The sequence below is a fragment of the Leptonychotes weddellii genome, chromosome 4 (assembly GCF_054177405.1).
Source record: "Leptonychotes weddellii isolate Sample4059 chromosome 4, ASM5417740v2, whole genome shotgun sequence".
Classification (NCBI taxonomy): domain Eukaryota; kingdom Metazoa; phylum Chordata; class Mammalia; order Carnivora; family Phocidae; genus Leptonychotes; species Leptonychotes weddellii.
Window position 1 is genome coordinate 32556958 of NC_138372.1, and position 18220 is coordinate 32575177.

The 18220-nt window shown below is 37.9% G+C and overlaps 1 protein-coding gene across 1 annotated transcript in view; it reads right to left on the reverse strand.

Moving 5' to 3' along the window:
* Nucleotides 1-18220, reverse strand: part of ZSWIM5 (zinc finger SWIM-type containing 5) — a 189496-nt gene that overhangs the window by 61228 nt on the left and 110048 nt on the right. The gene's annotated exons all lie outside the window — the stretch shown is intronic.

Below are 18220 nucleotides of genomic sequence, written 5' to 3' on the forward strand. Positions count from 1 at the left end.
TCCAGCAACTCTCAGGTTGTTTCCTGAGATTAAGAATTCCTCATATCAATGAGATCATATGATACATGTCTTTCTCTGATTGACTTATTTCGCTTAGCATAATACTCTCCAGTTCCATCCATGTTGTTGCAAATGGCAAGATTTCGGGTTTTTTGATGGCTGCATAATATTCCATTGTATGTATATACCACATCTTCTTTATCCATTCATCTCTTGATGGACATCTTGGCTCTTTCCATAGTTTGGCTATTGTGGACTTGCTGCTCTAAACATTGGGGTGCACGTACCCCTCTGGATAACAACTTTATTGATTTTTTTCACAGAACCAGCTCCTGGTTTCATTGATCTGTTCTATTGTTTTTTAGTTTCTGTATCATTTATTTCTGCTCTAATCTTTATTATTTCCTTTCTTTGGCTCGTTTTAGGTTTCATTTGTTCTTTTTTTAGCTCCCTTCAGTGTAAGGTTAGGGTTCTTTATTTGAGGTTTTTCTTGCTTCTTGAGGTAGGCCTGTATTGCTATACACTTCCTTCTGAGAACTGCTTTTGCTGCGTCCCAAAGATTTTGAACTGTTGTGTCTTCATTTTCATTTGTTTCCATGTACTTTTTAATTGCTTCTTTTATTTCCTGGTTGACCTAGTCATTGTTCAGCAGCATGTTATTTGTGGTCTTTCCAGATTTTTTCTTGTGGTTGACTTCTAGTTTCATAGCATTGTGGTCAGAAAAGATGCATGGTATGACTTTGATCCTTTTGAATTTGCTGAAGCTTGTTTTGTGGCCTAATATGTCATCTATTGTGGAGGATGTTCCATGTGCACTTGAAAAGAATGTGTATTCTGCTGTTTGGGGCTGGAATGTTCTGAATATTCTGTTAAATCCATCTGGTTCACTGTGTCATTCAAAGTCATTGTTTCTGTGCTGATTTTCTGTTTAGATGATCCATCCATTGGTGTAAGTGGGGTGTTAAAGTCTTCTACTGCTATGGTATTATTATCGATTAGTTTCTTTATGTTTGTTCTTAACTGTTTTGTGTATTTGGTTGCTCCCATGTTGGGTCCAAAATATTTACAATTGTTATATCTTCTTGTTGGATTGTCCCCTTTATTGAGATACAGTGTTCTTCTTGCCTCTTGTTACAGTCTTTGTTTTAAAGTCTATTTCATCCGATAGAAGTACTGCCACTCTGGCTTTCTTTTGACATCCATTTGCATGATGTTTCTCCATTTCCTCACTTTCAATCTGCACCTGTTTTTTGGTCTACAATGAGCCTCTTATAGGCAGTGTATAGATGGGTCTTGTTTTTTCATCCATTCTGTCACCCTATGTCTTTTGATTGGAGCATTTAGTCCATTTACATTCTAAGTAATTACTGATTGGGATGCCTGGGTGGCTCAGTAGGTTAAGCGTCCAACTCTTGATCTCAGCTCAGGTCTTGGTCTTGGGGTATGAGTTTGGGCCCTCCATTAGGCTCCATGCTAGGCTTGGAGCCTACTTAAAAAAATAAAGTCATTATTGATAGATATGTATTTGTTGCCATTTTATTATTTGTTTTGTGGTTGTTCTGAAGATTTTCTCTGAGCCTTTCTTGTCTTCCTCTCTTTCATGGTTTGCTGGTTTTCTTCAGTGACATATTTGAATTTCTTTCTCTTTCTTCTTTGCATATTTATTAGTGGCTTTTGATAAATCATTACCATACAATTTGTATATAACCTCTTCTGCATATAGCAGTCTATACTAAATTGATGGTCGTTTAAGTTTGAACCCATTCTTTACTCCTCTCCTCCCCATGTTTTAGGTATATACTTCCTTTTTTTTTTATGAGTTCCTTGAGTGATTCTTTTTACAGAAATATTCATTTTTACTGCTTTTGTGTTTCCTACCTTCATACTATCATTTGTGGTCTTTCCTTTCCACTCAAAGCATTCTCTTTAATACTTCTTGCAGGGCTGGTTTAGAGGTCATGAACTCCTCTAGTTTTTGTTTGGGAAACTCTTTATCTCTCCTTCTACTGTGAATGACAGCCTTGCTGGATAGGGTATTCTTGGCTGCAAATTCTTCCCATTCAGCACTTTGAATACATCAAGCCACTTCTTTCCCGTTCGGAAAGTTTTTCTGTTTTTTTTTTAAGATTTTATTTATTTATTTGACAGAGAGATAGAGAGCACAAGTAGACAGAGGGAGAGGGAGAAGCAGGCTCTCCGCCGAGCAGGGAGCCAGACATGGGGCTCGATCCCAGGACCCCAGGATCATGACCTGAGCCAAAGGCAGCCGCTTAACCAACTGAGCCAGCCAGGCACCCCGGTTTGGAAAGTTTTTTTGCTGAAAAATCTGCTGATAACTTTATGGGGTTTCCTTTGTATGTAATGGTCTTCTTTTATATTGCTGCTATTTATTTATTTATTTATTTATTATTTTTAAAGACTTTATTTATTTTAGAGAAAGAGTGAGAACGAGGGAGTTGAGTGGGGTGAGGAGCAGAGGGAGAAGGAAAAGCAGACCCTATGCTGAGCATGGAGTCTGACACGGGGCTTGATCCCATGACCCTTAGATCATGACTTAGGTGAAATCAAGTCAGACGCTCAACTGACTGAGCTACCCAGGTGCCCTATCTTGCTGCTTTTTAATATTTTTTTTATCATTATATTTTGCCAATTTAATTGCAATATGTCTTGGTGTGGATCTGCTTTTGTTGATTTTGATGGGAGTTCTCTGTGCCTCCTGTATCTGGAGATCTGTTTCCTTCCCCATGTTAGGCAAGTTCAGCTCTTATTTCTTCAAATAAATTTTCTGCCCCCTTTCCTCTCTTTCTTCTAGGACTCCTATAATATGAATGCGTTTATGTTTGATGGAGTCACCAAGTTCCCTAAGCATATTCTTGTTTTGAATAATTTTTTTTTCTCTCCTTTGTTCAGCTTGATTACTTTCCCTTACTCTCTTCTAGGTCATTAATTCATTCCTCTGCTTCTTCCAGCCTGCTGATCATGCCATCAAGTGTGTTTCTCTCTGCTATGTTATTCCTTATCCCTGTGTTAAGGTTCTCACTGATGTCCTCCACTCTTTTCTCAAGTTTAGTGAGTATCTTTATGATTATTACTGTAAATTCTCTATCAGACATGTTACTTTTATCTTTTTTCCTTAGATCCCTGTCCATGGCCTTGTCCTGTTCTTTCATTTGGGATAAATTTCTCTGTATTTTCATTTTGTCTAAGTCTCTGTGCCTGTTTCTGTGTGTTAGGAAAGTCAGCTATGTCTCCTGTTCTTGAGGGTAATGGCCTTATACAGAAGAGTTCCTGTAGTGCCCTGTCAAGTAATGTCCCCTGTTCCCAGGGCCTGACTCTTCTGGGAGTGTCTCCAAGACTGCCTTCACTTTAGAACTAAGGAAAAGAACCGCAGAGTTGAAAAGCAGCTCTTTTCCAGATCTATATCCACAGGACATAGCCAGAAGAGTTATATAGCAGAGAGGATATTACTCTGGGATTAGGCAGTCATGATCTGTTATTAACTATGTAGTCTTGGGAGATTCACTTTACAACTCTGAGCTTCAGCTTCCTCCTCAGTAAAGTGGGGATAATAATACTTGCCCTATCTCTCAAAAGTGGTTTATAAAACTGTAAAATGTCCTACAAATTTATTATTCATGCTTTCATTCAATTTTTGTTAATGAGTCTCCATGTCAACGGCATCAGAGAGAACTTCCCCAATGGTCAAGTTTAACAGTTTTGGTTGAAAACCAGGTGCTAAGGAAGTGTACTCTTAATTTCACTTAGGCTACTCAGGAGCATTTAGTACATTCATGATAAATGACTTAAGTCCTAATGAAAAGAGACCCCAGAGAAGGGTAACTTTAAAATTTCAAATATGATAGTGATGTCAACGTAGGAAGAGCTTAGGTTCTAAACTTCTGAATCTAGGTGAATATAAACATTTCTACTTCATCAGTTCAATGCTTTGGGGCACCTGGCCTACAGCACAGTCTCTGAACCCAAATCTCTAATTCCTTTCCTGCATGAAAATGAGTAAGAATATTGGTGAGATTTGGGACAGAAGCAATGGGTATCTTATTAAGATGTAAGCCCCACTAGGGCAGGGCCTTCTCTGTGTGTGTTCATCACTATAAAAACCAAAATCACTCTGGCTATATGAAAAAGAGACTGGACCTCAGCTTCCATGTTTTTAAAATGGAGAGGTTGGTCTAAAAGACCTCCAAGGTTAATTCTAGTGAGAATATTAATTGATTTTATAGTGACTATCACTGAATTTATTATTATCTTTCCTAAACCAGGTTACTTTTAGGATTTAAAGAGTGTGTAATAATAGCTAACCTTTATGAGTGCCTCCCATATGTTAGGCTCTGTTCTAAGTGCTTTATATGCCACTAACTCATTACATTTTCACAGTTCTTATGAATCTGATAGTAGATGTGATTTAAGTTTTATTTGTCAATTTGATTAGGCTATAGGACCCCATTATTCAATCAAACACTAATCTAGATGTTGCTGTAGAGGTATTTTGTAGATGTGGTTAACATATACAATCAGTTGACTTTAATTAAAGGAAATTATCCTCAATAATGTGGGTAGATCTCATCCAATCAGTTAAATGCCTTATGAGCAAAACTAAGGTTTCTCTGAGAAAGAAGAAATTCTGCCTCAAAACTGCAGAATCAGATCCTGCCCAGCAATTTCCAGTGGGCTGGCCTGCCCCACAGATTTCAGACTTGCCAGCTCGCATAATTGCATACACCCATTCTTTGAAATAAATCATACATACACACATACACATATATACATATATCTTACTGATTCTGTTCTGGGAAACGCTGATTACTATTATTATTCCCATTTTATGTATGAGGAAAGAAGCACAGAAAGGTTAAGTAACTTGTTCTAGTTCATTCTGTTAATAAGTGGCAAAGCCAAGATTCACACCCAGGCAGTCTGGCTCAAAAGCCCATACTCAGGTTATCGAAATTCTAAAATTTCAGTTTTTATAGCATCGGTAATGATTTGAACCCTCTTTGTTAATCTGAAATTAGAGACAAAATGTTGAGTAACAATTGAGATTCCAGTGGTCTCCACAGTAGGTCAAAGTTAAACAACTGAGAAACTTTCTACGAGATATTTTTTAATAACTAGTCAGACATGACTCCCTAGAGGCTTTGGTTAAGGCCCATGATGCTCTTGAGAACATGTTTATTTGAGCTTGGTAAATCTTTGGGCTCCGCTGGCATGTCAGTTCCAGGCCTAGGCCCATTTGAAAGGCAGAAGTCTGTGAGTGGCTCTGTGGAAGTGTCCTTGCTGTGAGTTCCTTTTTCCCTTCATAGCTCTTAGAATGTAAACTGAAAGCCAGTTTCACATATTTGTACTTCTTGCCTTATTGTAACCTAGTAACATTTTTTAAACGTTTAATTACTCCTGAGAATAAAGCTATATAGAATAGGTTCAATATAGTGTTCCGGGCGCCTGGGTGGCTCAGTTGGTTAGGCGACTGCCTTCGGCTCAGGTCATGATCCTGGAGTGCCTGGATCGAGTCCCGCATCGGACTCCCTGCTCGGCAGGGAGTCTGCTTCTCTCTCTGACCCTTCCCCTTCTCATGTGCTCTTTCTCATTCTCTCTCAAATAAAAAAAAAAAAAAAAAAAATTAAAAAAAAATATAGTGTTCCTTTCCCCTTGCAAACCTAACTGCCATAAACATGTCCATCAATAATCTGCTGATATAAGCAAACATGTAGAAGCCTCGAAATCTCTATTGAATCCAGCATGTAGTATCCAGTGAATAGCCACTGTATGCTCTCAGTTTTTACTTTTTAACTCTTTTATTTGGACATTTTCAAACAAATAAAGAGAGCTTAGTATAATGAGACCCCATATTTCCATCACTCAGCTTCAGTAATTTTCAACAGAGACATACGCTGCTTAATCTTTACCCTTTCCCAACTCCTTCTCTATCCTCTTCAATGGATTATATTGAAGTAAATCCCAGAAATATAATTTCATTGCTATATACCTCTGTATACATTTCTAAAGATAAGAATTTAAAATTAATAGTAATGCCTTAAAATCAAATATCCAGTTTTCAAATTGCCACAAGTAACTTTTTAAAAAGCCCCGAAAACAACAAACAAAAACAGGAGGTTTGTTCAAATCAGGATACAAAGTCCAGCCATTACATTTGGTTGATTTGTCTCTTAAGCCAGAAGTTCCTTTCTTTTCCCCTCCCACCTCAATTATTTACTGAAAAATAATAAGGTAGCTCTAGAGACTTGACCAGATTCAGGTTTTTTGGTAAAATTACTTTACAGGTTGTGTTACATACTTTCTAATACACCATATCAGGAGATACATAATGCCTGATGGTTTTTCTTTTTGTGCTCTTAGGTTTGATTAGTGTGTTCAGGTGTTGTGAGCCTGATCCATCCATTATAAAGTTCCCTACCCACTTTCTACCTAATAGTTTTAGTAGTCATTGATGATCACTGCCTTAATCAATTATTTCATTAGAGTGGTTTTATTTTTTATTTCAATTTTGACTCACCTTCTCTGGCTCTTAACACCCTCATCTGTAAAATGAGGAAGGAAACATGTAAAGTGCCCAATTCAGCATCTGGAACATGATGAGCTTTTAACAAAAGAAGTGACAGAAATGACAACCACAAAAATTGCTTAGAATTCATGGGAAAAAAACTACTTTATAGAACATCATCTTTGTGATGATCCTTCAATCACATTTTCCTAAAATGCAAAAAGAAAATGCATATATTATGAAATCATCCAGCTTATCAAATATTCAAATGTCCAAGAACTATTGGCTTTTAAAAACAGTCTCTTTTATCAATTGTAGGTCTTGGAATGATTAAGATAATGGATGGACTGGTGGGAGAAGACATAGTCAGTCACACAGGAAAGCAATCAATATATGTTTGCTTCACTAGTGGCTCCAGCAGGCCATAATGATCCAACTCCCAATATTTCCTTCCTTCATATAGCATATCTTTTTGATGCAAAGCAGTCAGAGATGGTGGGTCTGGTAGAGACCTGTTTTGTTTTTTTTGTTTTTTTTAAGATTTTATTTATTTGACAGAGAGAGACACAGTGAGAGAGGGAACACAAGCAGGGGGAGTGGGAGAGGAAGAAGCAGACTCCCTGCTGAGCAGAGAGCCCAATGTGGGACTTGATCCCAGGACCCTGGGATCAAGACCTGAGCCAAAGGCAGACGCTTAACGACTGAGCCACCCAGGCGCCCCGAGACCTGGCTTTTTGAAGAAAACAGTCAATCAGGCAGCTGTTCTCTTGGTGGACCTACCACTTCATACAGAAGGAGAAACAAAAACAAAAACCAAAAAACCTCAAGTGCTTTAATACGAGCAAGCCCTGAATAATGTACCAAATACTTTCAAGGAGTTCCTGTTCCGTTTCACAAGCATTACATCCCCACCTCAACCCATCCCTAAATCACAAAGTGAGCTTTGCCTTGAGAAAAGAGAGACTTTATTTCAACTTTCTGTTCTGTGGCTGAGATAGCTTCCCCACCTGGTCTTCACACTGTTTAGAAATTTAAGAATAAAACTATATCACAGTCCCTTCTCCGTTATATATCACAATGGCTCTGACATGTTTCCAGGAAAATCGCTGGCCTTCTATGAACACCTTCTATGAAGTAAGCCCCTACCAGCATGTTAATAGTATGCCATGTTTTCCTTGCCTCCGACATGCTCCAATTGCCATTGAGGAATGGGGGAAGACTCAAAAAGTATGCAGAAATGGCTTCATAGGCTCCTAACAACCAAGTTATTTGTAGGTGGTCCTTGCTAGAGCTTGCCATGCTTAAACGTGCAGCAAGAGCTCTGACAACCTCATGATTAGCAAGGAATTGTTAACAATCCATGACTGGCTCATGGATTAAAAGAGTTCTTATTCTCCTGCCTCCTCAACTAAATAGTGACCCAGAGGAAATGGAAATGACTGAAATTGTTTACTTAATAATTTTCCCAGAATCAAGGCTGGAGAATCCAGGGCATGGGCTGGACCCCAGCTTGGACTAATCAGAAAGTACCGAAGATCAGTTTTCCACTTGTGGAAAATATAAATAAAATTTCCCTTCCCCAAGTAAGAAAATCCTATGTTCTTCATGTCTTAGCTCAAATATCACCTTCATATGAAATACTACCTGTTGCCCTAATGCTGAATTCAATCATATTAAACGAAGATGCTTTAACATTTATGCCTATGGAGTTTATAATCTAGTTCACAAGAGCGAGATAATAAGAGGTACTCATTTCAGAGATGAGGAACAGGCTCAGAGAAGTTACACAATTTGACCCAAATTCTTTGCGTGATTACAAGTCACGATAACAGAAATTAAAATGACCATAACTTCACAATCTGAAACATCTTGGGCTTTGAAAACTATAAAAAATAAATTTGTAAAGGATTCCTTCAAGTTAATATACTTCCTAAATACAGCCAAATTGCTTCTTTTGATCAAAAAAGAAAATAATTTTAATTATATTTTTTGAGCACTTACCATATGCTAGACACTAAGACCTCTTATAAGCACTATTTCATTTAATTCTAGCCACAATGTTATGTGTTTAGTACTATTATTATCTCCATTTTTTTGTAGGTAAAGAAACTGAGGCTTAGAGAAATTAATTAACTTGCCTAAGTTTACACAGCCAGTAAGTAGGAGAGTTAGGAATTGAACCTAGGTAGTCTGGCTTCCTAGTCTAAGCTCCTAACAACTACATTTTATTTCTATTAGAATGTTGCCCAAACATCAACATCATTTTCCTAGTTTAGGAAAATCAGAGTAATGTTTAGTATTGCTTCTTAAATTTTTTTTTAAACTAAGACACTGCAAAATCATCCTAATTCAATTTTCATCTTTTGTTTACATATAGTCAGCTACTATGATAATTACCAAACTGATAGAAAAATGGAATCCTAATAGAGACAAATTAGAGAATATGCAATATTTGGCCTCTCTGGTCAGATTTAATTTGGTAACCTATAGCACATATCTTTCCCTTGGAGATTATAAGAAGTTCAAAGAACCAAAACACACAAAGATGTTAATCTCTCTCTGTCTCTTTTTATTTATTTATTTATTTATTTTTAAAGATTTTATTTATTTATTTGAGAGAGAGAGAATGAGAGAGAGCACATGAGAGGGGGGAGGGTCAGAGGGAGAAGCAGACTCCCTGCCGAGCAGGGAGCCTGATGTGGGACTCGATCCTGGGACTCCAGGATCATGACCTGAGCCGAAGGCAGTCACTCAACCAACTGAGCCACCCAGGCGCCCTCTGTCTCTTTTTAAAAAGTATCTTAAATCGAGGTCAATTCATCCATTTAACTAGCAATTATTTAACATCTACCATGTATTAGGTACCAAGAATAAACCCGTGAAAAGACCAAATAATCCCTTACTTTATGGCACTTATATTCTAGCTGGAAAGAGAGATAGTAAACAATTAAGTCCACAGGTAATTATTTAATTCTAATTGTGATAAGTGGTATGAAAGAGAAGTACAGGATAATAGGATAGCATATAATATGAAGACCTGACCCGGTTTAGGACAAGGGATTTCTTCGAGGAAATAACATTTTGAGCAAAATTTTATAGAATAAACAAGAATTAATTAGGTGAAAGGATGGGGAATGACAGAATAGTGGTGAAGAGTACTCCAGGTGGCAAAAAAAAGAAAGCATATATATGTAGAGGTGCTGAGGCAGGACGAAGAAAAAGGCTATGCTAAGGCTAGAGGTACTAAGGATGAGAGGAACATGGAATATTCAAAGAACAGAAAAGAAGACTGGCAGCTGGAGAGCCAACAGGAGGAGGTAAAGTGGCATGTGTTAAGGCTGGGAGAAGCAGGCAGGAGTCATGGCTCTGGGATTCATCCTAACTCCTCCCTCTGGCCTATATCCAAGAGGTCACTAAATCCTGTGGATTCTGCTTCCTGAATATCTCTCCATTCTAGGTCCTCCCCTCTAAACCCCCAGCACTGCCTCAGCTCAAGATCATAACAATCTCCTGCCTAAATGCTCTGTTTTATTAGCCTTTATGCCATTGTATATGAAGTTCCCCACACCACGTGTGACCTTCTCACCTTCTCATCCTTAATTCTCCACTCAAATGATACCTATTCCAGGAAGTCTTCACTGATCCCTGATCTCTTTGGAGAATTAAATGTTTCTTCTTGAGCTCTCATTTTTAAATCAGTGATATCTCTCTTATAGCACATGACATCAATGTAATTAATAGACTGTGTATTTGTCTTTTCTTTTTAGATTGTAAACTCCTTGAAAGCAGGGGTTATGTCTTTTTCATCTTTATATTTTCATCTCAGGCACACTGAGGGCACACACATGGCATACTATTAGGGCTTAGTGTTTGCTGATGTGTGAATGAATAAATGAACACTAAGCTGAATCTTTAATTTACATATTCATATCCATGATTAATAGAGAATTAAGCATGTTTATAAAATTATAAAAGCATGTTTATAAAGTTATAAATTATAAAATGATAAAATTCCTGATTTTATGATTAAAATGAAACCAGACAATAATTAAACAATTTTACTGGGATGCTGAGCACAGAACGATAATTTTTACATAACGCTAAAAATAGTAAAGCACCAAGATTATTTTCCATAATTCATATTTGTACCTCAAATGGATAGCTGTTATGCTTCTGCCAATTTTCAACCCAAAATGTAAAATATGAGCAGTTTTATTAGCTAATAATTACTAAATACTTACTGTGTATCAGACAGTGTTCTAATTACTTCCCATGTATTAACTAAATCCTCAAAACAACCCTACAAGATAGGTTCATTTATTATCCTCACTGCAGATGAGGAAACTGAGGCTCAGAGAGGTAAAGAAACTCGTCTAAGATCACATAGTCTGTAAGAGGTAAGGTTGGAATTTGAACACAGGTAGTCTGGCTTTAGAGCCTGCACTTTTAACTACTATAACACATCAAATATGACTATGCAGTTTAAATTATGTATACAAAACTTTATAAAAGTAATTAGCAAGTACAATTCTACAAAGATGCACTAATGTACAAGTCAGTAAACTCTGATGTTTGCCTGGTTTCCCGAGCAATTGTTCAAGGCAACTAAAACTGACAAGTGGTCTGTGATGCTTTCACAGTTGGAATGAAGATGGACTCATGAACTCATCTGTACAAGACAATGTATCTGCACAGTGAGTGAATTATCTGCTGAGAGTTCTAAAGGAAAGCACTTCTCAGTACAGCCCTCTGACACCACTCAAAGTCTTTGTGTTTCTGAGTGCAAGGAAGGCTCTAGTAAAGCCTGGGCAATTAAAACCATTTTGCTCATTGCTCTTTTGATTCACCAGACCCGTGAGCAGGTGCTAATGCATGAAAATGAATGTAGTTTCAGCCAATGGCAGAGAAAAGGAGAGCTGTGGTTTACAAAAAGAAATAATTTTTCTTATATACATTTTAAGTGTGTGTTATGTATGCACACATATATATATATAAACTAGGTAGCTCCTTTGAATGAGAATACTTTCCTCTTGAATAAATTTGGTTTTGATGAAACTGTTTAGTGTAAATTAGACCTTCTCACTTAATTCCTGTATCCTGAATGGCCATAGCAATATATCAGCAGCCACTCTTTCTCCTTTCTGTGACCTAACAAAACAGTAGCCACAAGAAGGCTTAAAACAGTGAAAGTGACATCCTCAAAATAACTAATTTCCTTTCCAGAAAGCCTTATTCAAAAGCTGGATAACTACTGCCTGACCAAGAGCACTGGAATGGCTTTGTGGACTCATATGATGATATAAAGAGCTCAGGAATCAGGGTACTTGAGTTCTAATTCTAGTATTCCTCAATTCCTCTTTGCCTCAGTTTCTTAATTATGCAAATGGACATAATAATACTTATATGCCTATCAGACTCATATGAAAGTAATTTGTAAAGAACACATTTCCCAGAGATACCATTCAATAGCAATCCCAACTGGCCAGGGCCAGGGCCTATATAAGTTCACAAGAAGCAGATGGCACCCACACACTGAGTGAGGGTGCGAGAGACTGCAAAGTGAGGAGCAGTATTGTTATTCGGGAATACAAATGATGATGCCCCATTACTCTGAGAGCTACTTGGTTTGTTTGTATTAAGAGAGGTCAGTCTAAGCTTCTTGGAGCAGCTGAGTAAGCTGGGGGGGCCCTTCTTGTGGCCATCTGCTCCCCTCCCAGACTCCTCTGGCAAATCAAGAGGTTTTCCTTGTATTAACCTCTGAAGAGCAGCCACAGGCCCTTCTCAGCACCAGCTTCAGCAGGCAATGGTCTCTGCTGTCCATCTGTGCCAGCAACTACAGTTAAAGAACAATAAGGTTTCCCCCCCAAAAAAATAAATAAATAAGGCTTCCCAAACCCAAGCATTCATTCACTGACAGAGAACTCTTGTATTGCCTAGTATTCCTGTACTCTTTTAAGGGGATTAGATGTATATTTTAGATGACTGAGTTATTTTTCTTTTGTTCTTTTAGACACACTTTATGTAGAAAAAATAAAAAGGGAAGAATCTGTCTGGAAAATTCACTTAAAAATCTAACATGCATAAAATATAATCAATTTAAAAATAGTAATTTCATTTCCCCCCCAACCATTCTCTGGAGCCTCAGACTTAGAGCACAAGTTGTCTTGTACACTGATGGATAACCAATCTATTCAGAACTGCAGATTTGATGCCTGCTCCTCAGGTAACATATTTGAACACAGACTGGGAAAAAAATACCACACTCCTTAAGCAGTTGTCTGCAGAAACAATGTGCATACATACAAGGTACACATGTTGCCAAAATGGATGTTACAGGCTAATAACTACCACCTGGATTATTTATTGAGCATAGAAAAGGGCAACATGTAATTGTAAAATGACTACAGAAATTATCCTATTCCAATTAGTAAGCTACATCATTGGGGGAAAATAAAAACTAAACAATAAACTGCTTTTCCAAGGGAAAAGGATACACATAGCTATTTTTGATCAACTACAATATTGTGTGATCAAATGTCTGTTTTTAAGAGTCTTCAAAATAGCATTCAGGTTTTTTTTTAAAACATTAAAATATTACCCAGATACCTTTTTCCTAGAGGAAAAAGATTTCCTGGCTTCTTCTCCAAGACTGGGTACACTGAATCAAATCAGCAGAATATATTGAAATTATACTTCAATGAGTTAATATATATATTAGTGTCTGCATACCATGTTATTAGGGTTCTGACTATAACTGTAGCTAGCTCTCTCATTTCAATATCTAAAGACCCCTCATTTCTTTTTTCTTTTTTTTTTTTAAAAGATTTTTATTTATTTATTCATGAGAGACAGAGAGAGAGGCAGAGGGAGAAGCAGGCTCCCAAGGAGCAGAGAGCGCGATGCGGGACTCGATCCCAGGACCCTGGGATCATGACCTGAGCCGAAGGCAGACGCTCAACCATCTGAGCCACCCAGGCGCCCTAAGACCCCTCATTTAAAGCAAAGTCTAACCTCAAATGGGCTAAAGAAAAATGCTATATTTATGCATAAATATCCTATGAACTGTAATCAAATTCTTATAGCAATCAAAAGATTCATTTTCAGGCGATCTTAATCCTCATCTTTTCTTAACTCCATGACATTTTATTTCCAACACGGCCTTTTTAATATGGAGATAAATGCATATCCTACATAACATTCTTTATTTAAAGGTTTCATACACTAGTAAGAACGCCATTCCTAACATTTCCAGCATTTTGGACATGGCCTCATGTTACCCTCTAGCTTTATTCTTTTGTTCCATCTTGCAACTTGACCTGTGTGGGGCAGCAAGAATGTCAAAACAAATTCAATTAGGACAATGCTTTTCATTTTGTTTAGAAACTGGAGCAAAACCATTTTTCCACATTCTAGAGTAACCTGATTCCATACAAACACCAATCAAATAGAAGACATTCTCATTAAGTCTTCTCTCAGGATTCTAAATGCATTCACATCATCCACTGGATGTGAGTAGCAGCTCTTCATAGGAAAAATCTCTAGGGTCAGCAACTCTTCTGAATCAAAATTACATTCTTACTGTACAGTCCCATTAATTGGCCAACAACTCCTTTGCGCACTGTTCTTATATGGCTTTTAACTCCTTTGCTCCTCTAACCCCAAGGCAGGGGATAAATTTGCTAAATAGAATATTTCTCCCCTTGTATACTTCCTCTTTAGAAAGACTCCCTGAAAATCTTTAGAGTATCTAAACTGTGAATTATGCATTTATGGATTCTCATGCTGTGTGATATAGTTTATTTTTCTCTTCTTTAAACTGACTTAAATTTGTGTATAAAACAAAATAGTCATCATCTGAACCAAAGCTCAATTTATTCTGGCCCGGTCTCAGAATTACAGCAGACTAGAACTCAGAAGGCATATATAATATATACCAAGGGAAGAAAAGCTTCCTTCTGTGAGTCATAAAAAGCAAACTTGCTTTTTGAGTAGCCTGTAGGAAAAAACAGCTACATGAAGCTTCCTCCCATATAATCCAGGTCTAGATTCAAGAGTTCCTCTGGGGTCATGTAGGGATTCTCAAGACCAAGAATGCTGGTGAAGAAGAGGGCTATTTTTGTAGGTAAGGAAGTACAGAGTGTCGTCCTGGAGGGGGAATAGAAATACTCTTACTGGAGAGGTTGCTAAAAGATAAAAATCTACAAAGTCCACATAGGTGAGAGCCAAAGAAGTTTCTTTATCTCAAAGATCTAGGACCACATAGCGGAATCCCAGTCTCTGCACCAAAACATTATGCCAGGTAAAATATTTTTTTTTCTCATGCAAAATTGGAGGGAAAAAGAAAAAGAATCAGGCTATTACCTAGGGAAATAGTGCTAAAATTTAATGATCAATTGAGAGAATGAACACTGAAAGGGATACACCTCAGATCAGCAGGATTACCATATATATATATATATATATTTTTTTTTTAAGATTTTATTTATTTATTTGACAGAGAGAGAGACAGAGCACAAGCAGGGGAAGCGGCAGGCAGAGGGAGAGGGAGAAGCAGACTCCCTGCTGAGCAGGGAGCACAATGCGGGGCTCGATCCCAGGACCCCGGGATCATGACCTGAGCCAAAGGCAGTCACTTAACCAACTGAGCCACCCAGCCACCCCGGGTTACCATATTTTTTATAGTGGACACACTGAGTTCTTTTTCTTAGTTTTTATACTGTGTTGGAGAAAAAAAGTGATTTACAGCCTCAGAATGAATATAATATTCCAATAGCAATTCTTTTTTTAAAAAATTTTTTATTGTTATGTTAATCACCATATATTACATCATTAGTTTTAGATGTAGTGTTCCATGAGTCATTCCAACAGCAATTCTAAGTGACAGAATAACTAATTCATTCATCATACATAATTTAAGCCTTTACTGTGTACTAGATACTAAGCTGTGTACCAAGGATACTAAATTGAGAAGGAACAGTGTCTACTGGGAGAGACAGACAAGTAAACATTTATAGTTGAAGGAATAAATGTTATGGCAAAGATCAGCAAGTGGTATTATAGGAGGACAGAGCAAGAACACCTAGTTCAGGCTGAGGGTCTGTGGTTCAGGAAAGACTTCTAGAGAGTGATGATATTTGAGTTCAGTCTTGAAAGGTGAGTAGGAGGTGAACAAAAAATCTACATTATTTGACATGTAATGTGAGAAGTGCTATAGAGTGAGATGGAAACACAGAGGTGAAACAACCAATCTAAGCTGAAGAGGGAGCCAGCAAAGTGTCTCCAGAAGTAGGGAAAGGAGGCAGAATGTCACATGCAAAAGCAAGGCCTGGCAGCATGAAGTATAGTACGATATGAGATGCAATATAGTATACTGATTGTATTAGTTTCCTATTGCTACTGTAACAAATTACTAAAAACTTGGTTTAAAACAACACAATTTTATTATATGACAGTTCTGGAAGTTGGAAGTCCAAAAAGGGTCTCACTGGGCTAAAATCAAAGTGCTGGCAAGGTTGCATTCCTTCAAGAGGTTCTAAGGGAAAATCCATTTCCTTGCTTTATTCAGCTTTTATTTTATTTTTTTTCAAAGGTTTTATTTATTTATTTCAGAGAGAGAGACGGTGTCCAAGAGAGAGAGCATGAGCAGGGGGGAGGGGCAGAGGGAGGGGGAGAAGCAGATTCCCCACTGAGCAGGGAGCCCAACGCAGGGCTGGACACGGGGCTCGATCCCAGGACCTGAGACCACGACCTGACGAGGCCACCCAGGCGCCGCTATCAAACTTTTAGTGTTCACCTGTATTCCTTGGTTTGTGGCCCTCCATCTTATCCCTAGTAATGACTAAATCTCCACTGTATCAATCTGACACTGAATCTCTTTTATCTCTCTTTCACTTATAAAGACCCTTGTGGTTGCATTGGGACCATCTGGATAATCCAGGATAATCTTGCCATCTCAAGGTCAATCCAGGATAATCCTGCCATCTCAAGGTCAGCTGATTAGTAAATTCCCACCGCAACCTTAATTCCTCCTTGCCATTGTTGTTTTTTTTAAAGACAGATAGATAGATAGATTTGTCAGGGAGAGAGCACACACACAAGCAGGGGGAGCAGCGGGCAGAGGGAGAAGCAGGCTCTCCGCCGAGCAAGCAGAACCTAGGGATCATGACCTGAGCCCAAGACAAATGCTTAACTGAATGAGCCACCCAAGCATCACTCCTCTTTGCCATTATTAACATAACATAGTCACAGGTTCCATGGATCAGGATATGGACATTTCTGGAGAGCTATCATTCTGCCTAACACAGTGATTGAGAGTGCACATGCTGGTGTCACACTGCCTGGGTTCATGTTTACTATCTTGTTTAATAGTTGTGTGACCTTGAGGAAGTTACATAACTTCTCTGTACCTCAGTTTCCTTATCTGTAAAATGGGATAATAATAGTAACTACCTCATTTTGTTGTAGTAAGGAATAAATAGTTTAATATGTGAGTGGGTAAAGGGTTAACAAAACTCCCTTTCTTCATGAGACTTTGGTCTTTGATTAAATTTTTAACTATGTTTCCCTGAAAACCTGATAAAGGTAAAATGTCAACTATGTTCCTAAGCAATGTTATGTTTAAAATGACACCTGACTGGTAATAATGGGAAGAAGTGTAAATACCTAGTTGTAAGCCCAATCTTTGGGCTCCCCTGAGTGTTGATGACTCATGTAACTTGGCATGACCCTTTTGGGGACCCTGGCTACTATGCCTTTTTAACTACCATAAGAGATATTGGCTCCTGTGGGGCATGAGCCAGTTAAGTCAGGGCAACTCCTAGACATGTCCAATGTGGATCTCATTTCTTTATACATGAGAATCACCTAGGGGAATGGACGCCAAGAGTAGCTCCTGAACAGCTGCACAGACAACTCTATGAACTGCTACAGGCTCTCAGCAAAGAAGAATGCCTGACGTTGTCTTGCTAACAAGCTTTGGTTCCTGTCCTGTATATTTCGTTTTCTTTCTTTAGTCTGTTAAAATACATATAACATAAAATTTACCATCACGGTAATTTTTAAGTGTGCAGTTCAGTGGTATTAAACACACTCCACCATCCATCCCCGTAACTCACTTCATCTTGTAAAACTAAACGCTATACCTAGTAAATAATAACTCCCCATTCTTCCCTTCTCTAGCCCCTGGCAACCACATCCTACTTTCTGTTTCTATGATTTTAACTACTCTAAGTACCTCATATAAGTGGAATCATACAGTATTTGTCTTTTTTATCATTGGCTTACTTCACTTAGCATAATGTCCTCAGGGTGCATCCATGTTGTAGCATATTACAGAAATTCCTTCCTTTTAAAGGCTGAGTAATATTCTATTGTATATACATATCAGATGTTGCTTATCCATTCATCTACCAATGGACACTTGGGTTACTTCCATATTTCAGCTTTGTGAATAATGCTGCTATGAACATGGGTACAATTTCTTTGAGAGTCTTTCAGTTCTTTAAGGCATATAACTACAAGTGGAATATCTGGGTCATATGGTAATTCTATTTTTAATTTTTTGAAGAAACTCCACACTGTTTTCCACAGTGGTATACCATTTTACATTCCTACAAACACTGCAAAGGCTTCCAATTTCTCCACATCCTTCTCAACACTCGCTTTCTGGTTTTTTGATAACACCCATTCTAACAAATAGGA